The sequence below is a fragment of the Podarcis melisellensis genome (genome assembly GCF_964234715.1).
Source record: "Podarcis melisellensis genome assembly, chromosome: 11".
Taxonomy (NCBI): domain Eukaryota; kingdom Metazoa; phylum Chordata; class Lepidosauria; order Squamata; family Lacertidae; genus Podarcis; species Podarcis melisellensis.
The window spans coordinates 27,980,265-27,987,693 of NC_138543.1; the positions used below are offsets into that span (position 1 = coordinate 27,980,265).

At 41.5% G+C, this 7,429-nt stretch overlaps 1 protein-coding gene across 1 annotated transcript in view; it reads left to right on the top strand.

The window, feature by feature from the left end:
• Window positions 1-6,978, top strand: part of LOC309380333 (uncharacterized protein) — a gene marked incomplete at its 5' end in the record, with an annotated part of 87,763 nt that extends 80,785 nt beyond the window's left edge. Inside the window, one exon of the mRNA XM_081930230.1 lies at window positions 5,512-6,978. The remainder of the gene's footprint in view (window positions 1-5,511) is intronic.
• Between the last annotated feature and the right edge of the window lie 451 nt (window positions 6,979-7,429).

Genomic DNA, 7,429 nt, shown 5'->3' on the forward strand with positions numbered 1-7,429 from the left:
TTAAAAAAATAATAATCTGTGCATCTTCTGGTTATCATTGGTTTCTACTGATTTCTACCACATGTGAATTGCCATGTAAGAATATTTCGTTCTTGTTTTTTTTGCCCTTCAAAATTACATCGCCACTAAATCCTAACCACTCCCAGCTGTAAAAACAGCAAGCCCAAGGACAGAAAAAGTGAAACAATGGTTTTGGAAAACAGAAAATGTTTGACTGTACTAAGCAAATAATAACTGGTACATCTCATTGATGTTGTTACGAACTCTGGAATTGTATTATATGAAAATATTTCAGTTTTAATTGCAAATCTGGATAGAGATGATTTGGGGTCTGTAATTAGCACATAAATTCCAGAGTTTGTGACTGCTGTGAAAACACGCAGTATTTATGGAATGATTATTTAAATATAATTCAGTGTTTCTTGCTTTCAGCAAATACTGCAAAATCTGATTTAATAAAGAGAAAATGGTTAGTTCATGGATTTCTAATATCACACCATCAGCTTATTTCACCTACTACAGGTTTCAATCTGTGTTGTTTTGAACTTTGTTTCCATTGCAAAGTTTCTGCACCGGCATAAAAGGTAGAAATGCATTTCTGTTAAAAGATTAAGAGTGTGGCAGTGCTGCAAATGTTGTACATGTGCAAAGCCATAACAGGAGTTCAAGGGATGGGTATCTGTCATGCACCTGCTAATCCCATAATTAATTGTTTAAAAGAGAACCTCTATTACTCCAGTCAGATAATTGGCTCTCACCCATTCAGGCCTACCTGTTGGCTTTTATTTATTTATTTTTAAAAAAACTTCCAATATACAATCAAAGCATTGTTCCATGAAGTAAATGCTCTATTTCTAGTGTCATGTTTTTTAAAAAATAAATAAATAAAAGCCAACATGTACATTCAGGTCTGAATTAAATGATTCGGCTGCTCTTTTTAGAACCATTGGTTGGATCCAGACCAAGGCTGCGATCCTAAAACCGCTTGCCTGGGAGTAAGCCCCATAGAACTCAATGAAATTTATTGTACTTAGTTCCCATTTTAATTAATAGGATGTTTAGCTTTAATCCAATTTCAATGGGAACAATGTGCAATTAAGTTATTCTTCATCTAGCTCCATATTTTTGGGCAACATGCCTATTACATTTTCCCATAGGCCACCTTCTTTTTCACATACTGGAACAGGTACATGTATGGGCACGCTGTCTCTTCTTCACACATGTTGCTGTATAAAGAAGTTGGCGATTTTCTGCTTCAACTGAGCAGCTGATTGATACTTTATACATGATTTCCCCACACAGCATGAAACATGCCAGCCATCTGTATTTCACAGCAAAAGGTACACAATTGTAAACCTATCAATAAAGTGTAAACTACAAAGAATTTTGAAAGTTTGAAAGCACCAGATATATGCAAGGTCACCATATTTTGGGAGTGCCAAAATTACCGTATTTTGCACATCTATATATAAAACACTCCCTATTTTTGGGGACTCAGATTTAAGAAAATAGGGGGAGGTAGCCCAGAGTATAAGATGCCCCCTAATTTTTGACATTATTTTTTAGGAAAAAAATCTAGTCTTATACACGGAAAAAATACGGTATACAGAATCAGCATCAATGAGGCCTATTACATAGCATACCAGTGATATCATAGATGGTTTCATTCCATTTCTTAGCTGAGCATGGAGGACCACTGGATGTGTGAACAGGCATACAGAAAGTGAACGTGTCAGGGAGAAGAGAGAACAATCCCCTGAAATGCAACTTTTCTACATCCAGTCTCCCCCCTCCTCCAAGAGTGGAACATTCAGACATGCAATACCCATACTCCACCCACCCATGCTTGTATACTTGCTACCTGAAGTGAGAGTCCAGGGAAAAGTTTTAGCATTTGAATGTGTTGATTGAATAAACTGTCCCGCACACTGGCTCCCAGAAGCATTTGCTGCAGGACTGCATTACTCATTGCTCAGCACTTTGAGAAACAGGTGGCTACATCTTAGGAAATGACATCCTTTCTTTTTGCCCCTCTGATGTTCAGTGCAAGGGCACACCATCCAGCCCTGCTGTCAATTTCGAATTTAGACGTGAATTGTGATATCGATGTCATGGTGCACATGCTTTGGGAAAGTAGTTATGAAGAATAATAGAGAGATTCAGTGGGAAGCCACTGAAAGCTGTAATTTAAGGTTCCAGAGACCTCAGTGTTACGATTACCATTAAAATTTACAGTGACAGAAGCCCAATTACATATGGTTATTTTCTTTTCTTAAATCAAACCATATTTCTGCCGTACATGAAAGATTCATTTCCTCCTACCAATCACTGTCACGGGAACCTATCTTTGTAGCTTCTGGTGTCAGAAGAGATGGGTTAGCCTTATCCCTCTGACAATGAAAGGATCAATGGGGGTAGCAAAGCTGGGAGCCTCTTTGGAGCCAGCAGAGGAGTCTGATTTGCATGATAATCAGCAGTGGATCCGCTCAGTGCAAGCCTCCACACTTAGCAAAGTGCAGCTCAAACTTTAATAGCAGCAGTGAAACCGAAGGGAAGTGGGAGCTTTGACGCGAACTCCAGAAAAGCTGGCAGGTAAACCTGAAAAGTCTAGTGAAACAGCTCCAGCAGCAGCTCTAATGACCAGGCAGGATAAAAGAGGCTGGAGATACTCTTTGAAAAGACTGCCAGCTCAGGCCCATTTGTTTGTTCAGTTGAATTGGGTTAGCTTAACCAACTGACTGACCAACACATTTATTATAATTAATATTGTTGGTTAGTATATCATCTCTATCTATCTTTTGAGGGATATCTATTTACACAGAATTGCACCTTCTTCTGCCCGGGGCTGATGCAGTTCTACACATGCAATATTCCTTGGTGAGTTAATCTGTGGATCCAGTGACATGCGGGTCTCATTTATTCTGTATATTGTATAGTCTTTCTCCCAGGAGCCTGAGAGTTTCAGTGGCACTGCCCTTCCCCCACCCCATATCCTCTTGACAACAAACCTATAAAGTAGATCAGGTGGAGATATCTAAAATGGCTTATGGCCAGCCAATGAGCATCATGGATGAAGAAGAATTTTAAACTATTCTTACACTTTGGGTTGCATTCAGCTATGCCACTGCGTAAGTGGAATGACCCCTGCTCATACAACTGAGCCTTCTCTTCCCCTCCTCCTGCCACACCCCCTGCACCTCCCCAATCTGCTCTGGGGTTTCCCCCAGTGCCCCAGAACAGATTTTGACGCAGCATGGGGCATGCCCAGTGGAGGGAGAGGATGTTCCTCTGGCTACTTAGGGGTGTGGCATATAAGGAAAGGCATTGTGATGAATCATAGAAAGAGGCTCATTAATATAGAAGCTTATTATAGAAGGGATGACTGAGCTTTTCCAAACAAATGATTCTCAGCATCTGGCTACTGTACTGCAATCTAGATGAGTCTTTCCTTGAAGGATTTAGGACCACAGGGGTGGAACAGTTGTACCCCAAACCTCCTAATGTTTAGGATACAACTGCTCCCCTCCTGTGGTCAGTTTCCAGTTCAGCCACCATTTTCACACTTCTTTCCATTTCATTCCTATTTCTCTACTGCTATAGTCTCAGATATAATTCAAAAGTCTGGCTTGGAGTCTAAGTACCTTTTCTAATCTGCTACATCATAGTCAAGAAAATGCTTACTGATCCAAACACGACTGAGGTCCCTGCACCCTGAAATCTCACTTGAGGGGCTGTCACATAAAGGTAAAGGTAAAGGTACCCCTGCCCGTACGGGCCAGTCTTGACAGACTCTGGGGTTGTGCGCCCATCTCACTCAAGAGGCCAGGGGCCAGCGCTGTCCAGAGACACTTCCGGGTCACGTGGCCAGTGTGACATCGCTGCTCTGGCGAGCCAGAGCCGCACACGGAAACGCCGTTTACCTTCCCGCTGGTAAGCGGTCCCTATTTATCTACTTGCACCCGGAGGTGCTTTCGAACTGCTAGGTTGGCAGGCGCTGGGACCGAGCAGCGGGAGCGCACCCCGCCGCAGGGATTCGAACCGCTGACCTTTCAATCGGCAAGTCCTAGGTGCTGAGGCTTTAACCCACAGTGCCACCTGCGTCCCGGCTGTCACATAGAAAAGAGCAAAGACTTGTTCTTTGCTTCCCCCAAGAGCAGGAATGTAATTCTAGATGTTGTTGGACTACAGTTCCCATTGTCCCTGACCATTGCCATGATGGCTGGGGTTGATGGGAGTTGTAGTCCAAAACATCTGGAGGGCAACAGGCTCAATGATGGTTTATGTAGAATATATCAAAGAAGATTAAGTGAGCATAAAGCTTATCAACAGGCCAATTAAGATCCAAATGTAGCTCGATAGCTAATGCTAGGAAGTACATAGCTAGCAAGTTTCCTGCAACCATTACACCTGGACTCAAGAGTCCAGAACCCCCTCACAGTTCATTTGGCAGCTGTTCCCTTATAAAGGCTCCTAGGTGGAAGAGAGTGGGACATGGCAGGTGGAAGCAGCTGTGCCTTGATGGCAAACAGTCTTCCCTCCCTTGTTTCAAGTGGTATGAGTATCACTTGTTGAAAAGCTAAAGGACAGAGGCAGAGTTTGTTATATCTTTAGCTTGCCACCAAGAACAACTGCAGCCAAAGCCAATGAACTGCCATTAGATCCTGTAGTCTTCTAGGTGTTGCTGGGCTCCATCTTCTATCAGCCATAGACAGCATAACCAACTGTCAGGCATGATGGAAGCTGTAGTACAACAACAACTGAAGGACCATAGGTTTTCAACCCTTCATATATAGATATATATATTGGATTTTATTTTTTCATATAAATATATCATCAAGGTCCCCAGAGCAAGATGAATGCTGCGTGAACTCAGAAGGCACACACAAGTAGCAGAACGATGCTCTGTCATTGCCCTTTGATTTTTCCATAAAGTGAATGGAATTCTAATTAAGTGCATGGCGGAGTTCATGCACCCTCATGTTGACTGCTCAAATACTGTGCAAAGCTATAATGTGTATACGAGCCATAGGTGAGGATAAACAGGAATATTTACAGAGGTCAATTCCTGAAGTCACTTTGTGACTTATGTAAAATCTATTTTTTTTAAAACTTCAGTGTGGAAAGCTCATATCTTTACAGACAGCAGTATTATGAACTATAAAACAGTCCTAACAACCAAACAGCACCTGTAAATGAACAACATTTACACAGTTCTTTTGAACTCAAGCTTAGATGCTATCAATCTTATAAAGCACAGAGCCGTTAATTCAATGTTTAACTAACCTTACTTTCATCTTCTCATAGTCTTTCCTTGTGCTAGTCTATTCATTGTGTAGTAAATAATAAAGACTACTGAGCAATGACTACAACCCATCTTCCCCATAATGACATGTTTATGGGGTTTGTCAAAACTCATAATCTGAGTCTCCTGGACGGAATGACTTGAGGAGGAGGTGGGGTGCAGGCACTCATGTCACAGGAAATAAATGCCTGATGGTTGCTTTCCAACAGGAGAACTGTGAGCCTTGTGGAAACGTTCATGGAGCCTGTTTCTCTGGAGGCAGGAAGAACACCCTCAAGTGAAAAACAGAAACATTTGCAGCGGTCAGATCACACCTCCTTCTATGCTAAAGGCATCAAAGTTCCAGAATAACTAGGAAATGTTTTTTTAAGAGCCAAAAAGTATTTGGGACAAGATTTTTGGATTCATCCTGGCAGTAGACTTGAAAGAACTTCACACCAGCTGTTTCCTGTTGTTTCGAAGCACAGGGTCTGATACTGGCCTTTACTCATCCACATAGCTAATAAGTGTGGACTATGTAGTCCATGTGGCTGGTTTTCCACATAATCTGCATGAAAGTTTCAAAGGAAAGAGGTATCTTCCTTTACCTGGGTTGTCTTCCATCATCTCAGTTGTATCCTACTCTGCTGTCCAAACGGCAGAGTGAAAGGTACTTTGGACAGGCTGCCAAATTATTATGGTTATATATTACATTTTAATCTCACTGTTCCTCCAAAAAGCTTAAGGTGAGATCTTTATTGATACAACAACCTTTTCCATAATAAACTGTTGTTGCTGTTTCGCAGGTGAGATTCAGATGCAGACCAGGTTAAGCAGTTAAAGTGGATTTGGCAAACTTGAGCTTCCATAATCGGCTTCCAATTTTGGAGGGACTTTTTGTGGTAAGGAAAGTGATGGGAAATGCATTGGAAAGCATACAATAGAAAAGGCTTGATGTGAAGCCATATAACATGTGCCACCCAACCCCCCGGGTCAAATACAAATGAATGCTCAGTAAACACTTGATCAAGATGAGTTCTTACTAAACAGGTCATCTGGAAGCAACCCAAGTGCCAGGCAAGCATGCTGAGGAAGTGAAATCTGGAGAAGGATCTCTGAATATTATCTTAATCTATGGACAGGTTTCTGCTGGAGATGGTGGTCCTCAGCTAGCACTTTGGAAAAAAAGCTAGGTGCTAGTAAAAAGTTTTAAAAACCTTGTCATGATATGTTCACAGTCGTCAGATCCAGTAAACAATCTGAACAATCTGGCCATGGCAACCAGTATCAGTTGTAGCTTCCAGATGCTGTTCAAGGCTGGTCCCACAGCCAACCCAAGAGTGGAAATGGCAGGTAAGGGGTTCACAAGATCCCAGCACGTTGTCTCATTCAAGATTTAATGACAGGGTTCTGCACCATTTAAAGTTTCTGTGTGGCTTTCAATGCCAGTCCCTCACAGTGTTGTTAGATGTAGAGGAATTAAAAGTACCAGGCATGTTTTTCATTTCCCCTGTATCAATGACACACCTGAAGCCACAGTAACTGTAATCCTATTAAATTAAACATATGTATTACATGTACAGTTGAAAATTCTTATGTTTGATTTTATTAAATGTTCAGCACTGGATTTAAGCCCCATTCCCATAAATTAATGGGAGTTGGGGCTGTCAACTTAATAAATTATTTTAATCAATTAACTGTCTGGCTTTTAAGTGATTGTTCCAAACTCTCAGAGAAGGTGCTCTTGTGAGGTTCCTGAAGGAAGATCAAGTACAATTTCAAATGATCTGCTAGCTTTGGATGACAACCAGAAGCAAAAATGATCTTTAAGACCTTCAGATTTGGCAAAGGGAGGCAGCTTATTTCAGCAATTGCATGTGAACTCAGGCACACATCCTACTGAACGCAGCAGGGTTTACTACCATGTAAGTAGGAATGAAGCTGAATGTTGGAAAATTCAGGCAAATAAAGGAAAGGGCTTCTTAATGCAGTTCATAGTTAAACAATGGATCTCACTCCCACAAAAGATAGGGATGGCCATCAACTTGGATGATTTCAAAAGAGGATTAGATAGATTGATCCAGGATGAGGCTATCAATGGCTACTAGACATGATGACCATTATCTGCCTTCATGGTTGGAGGCAGCA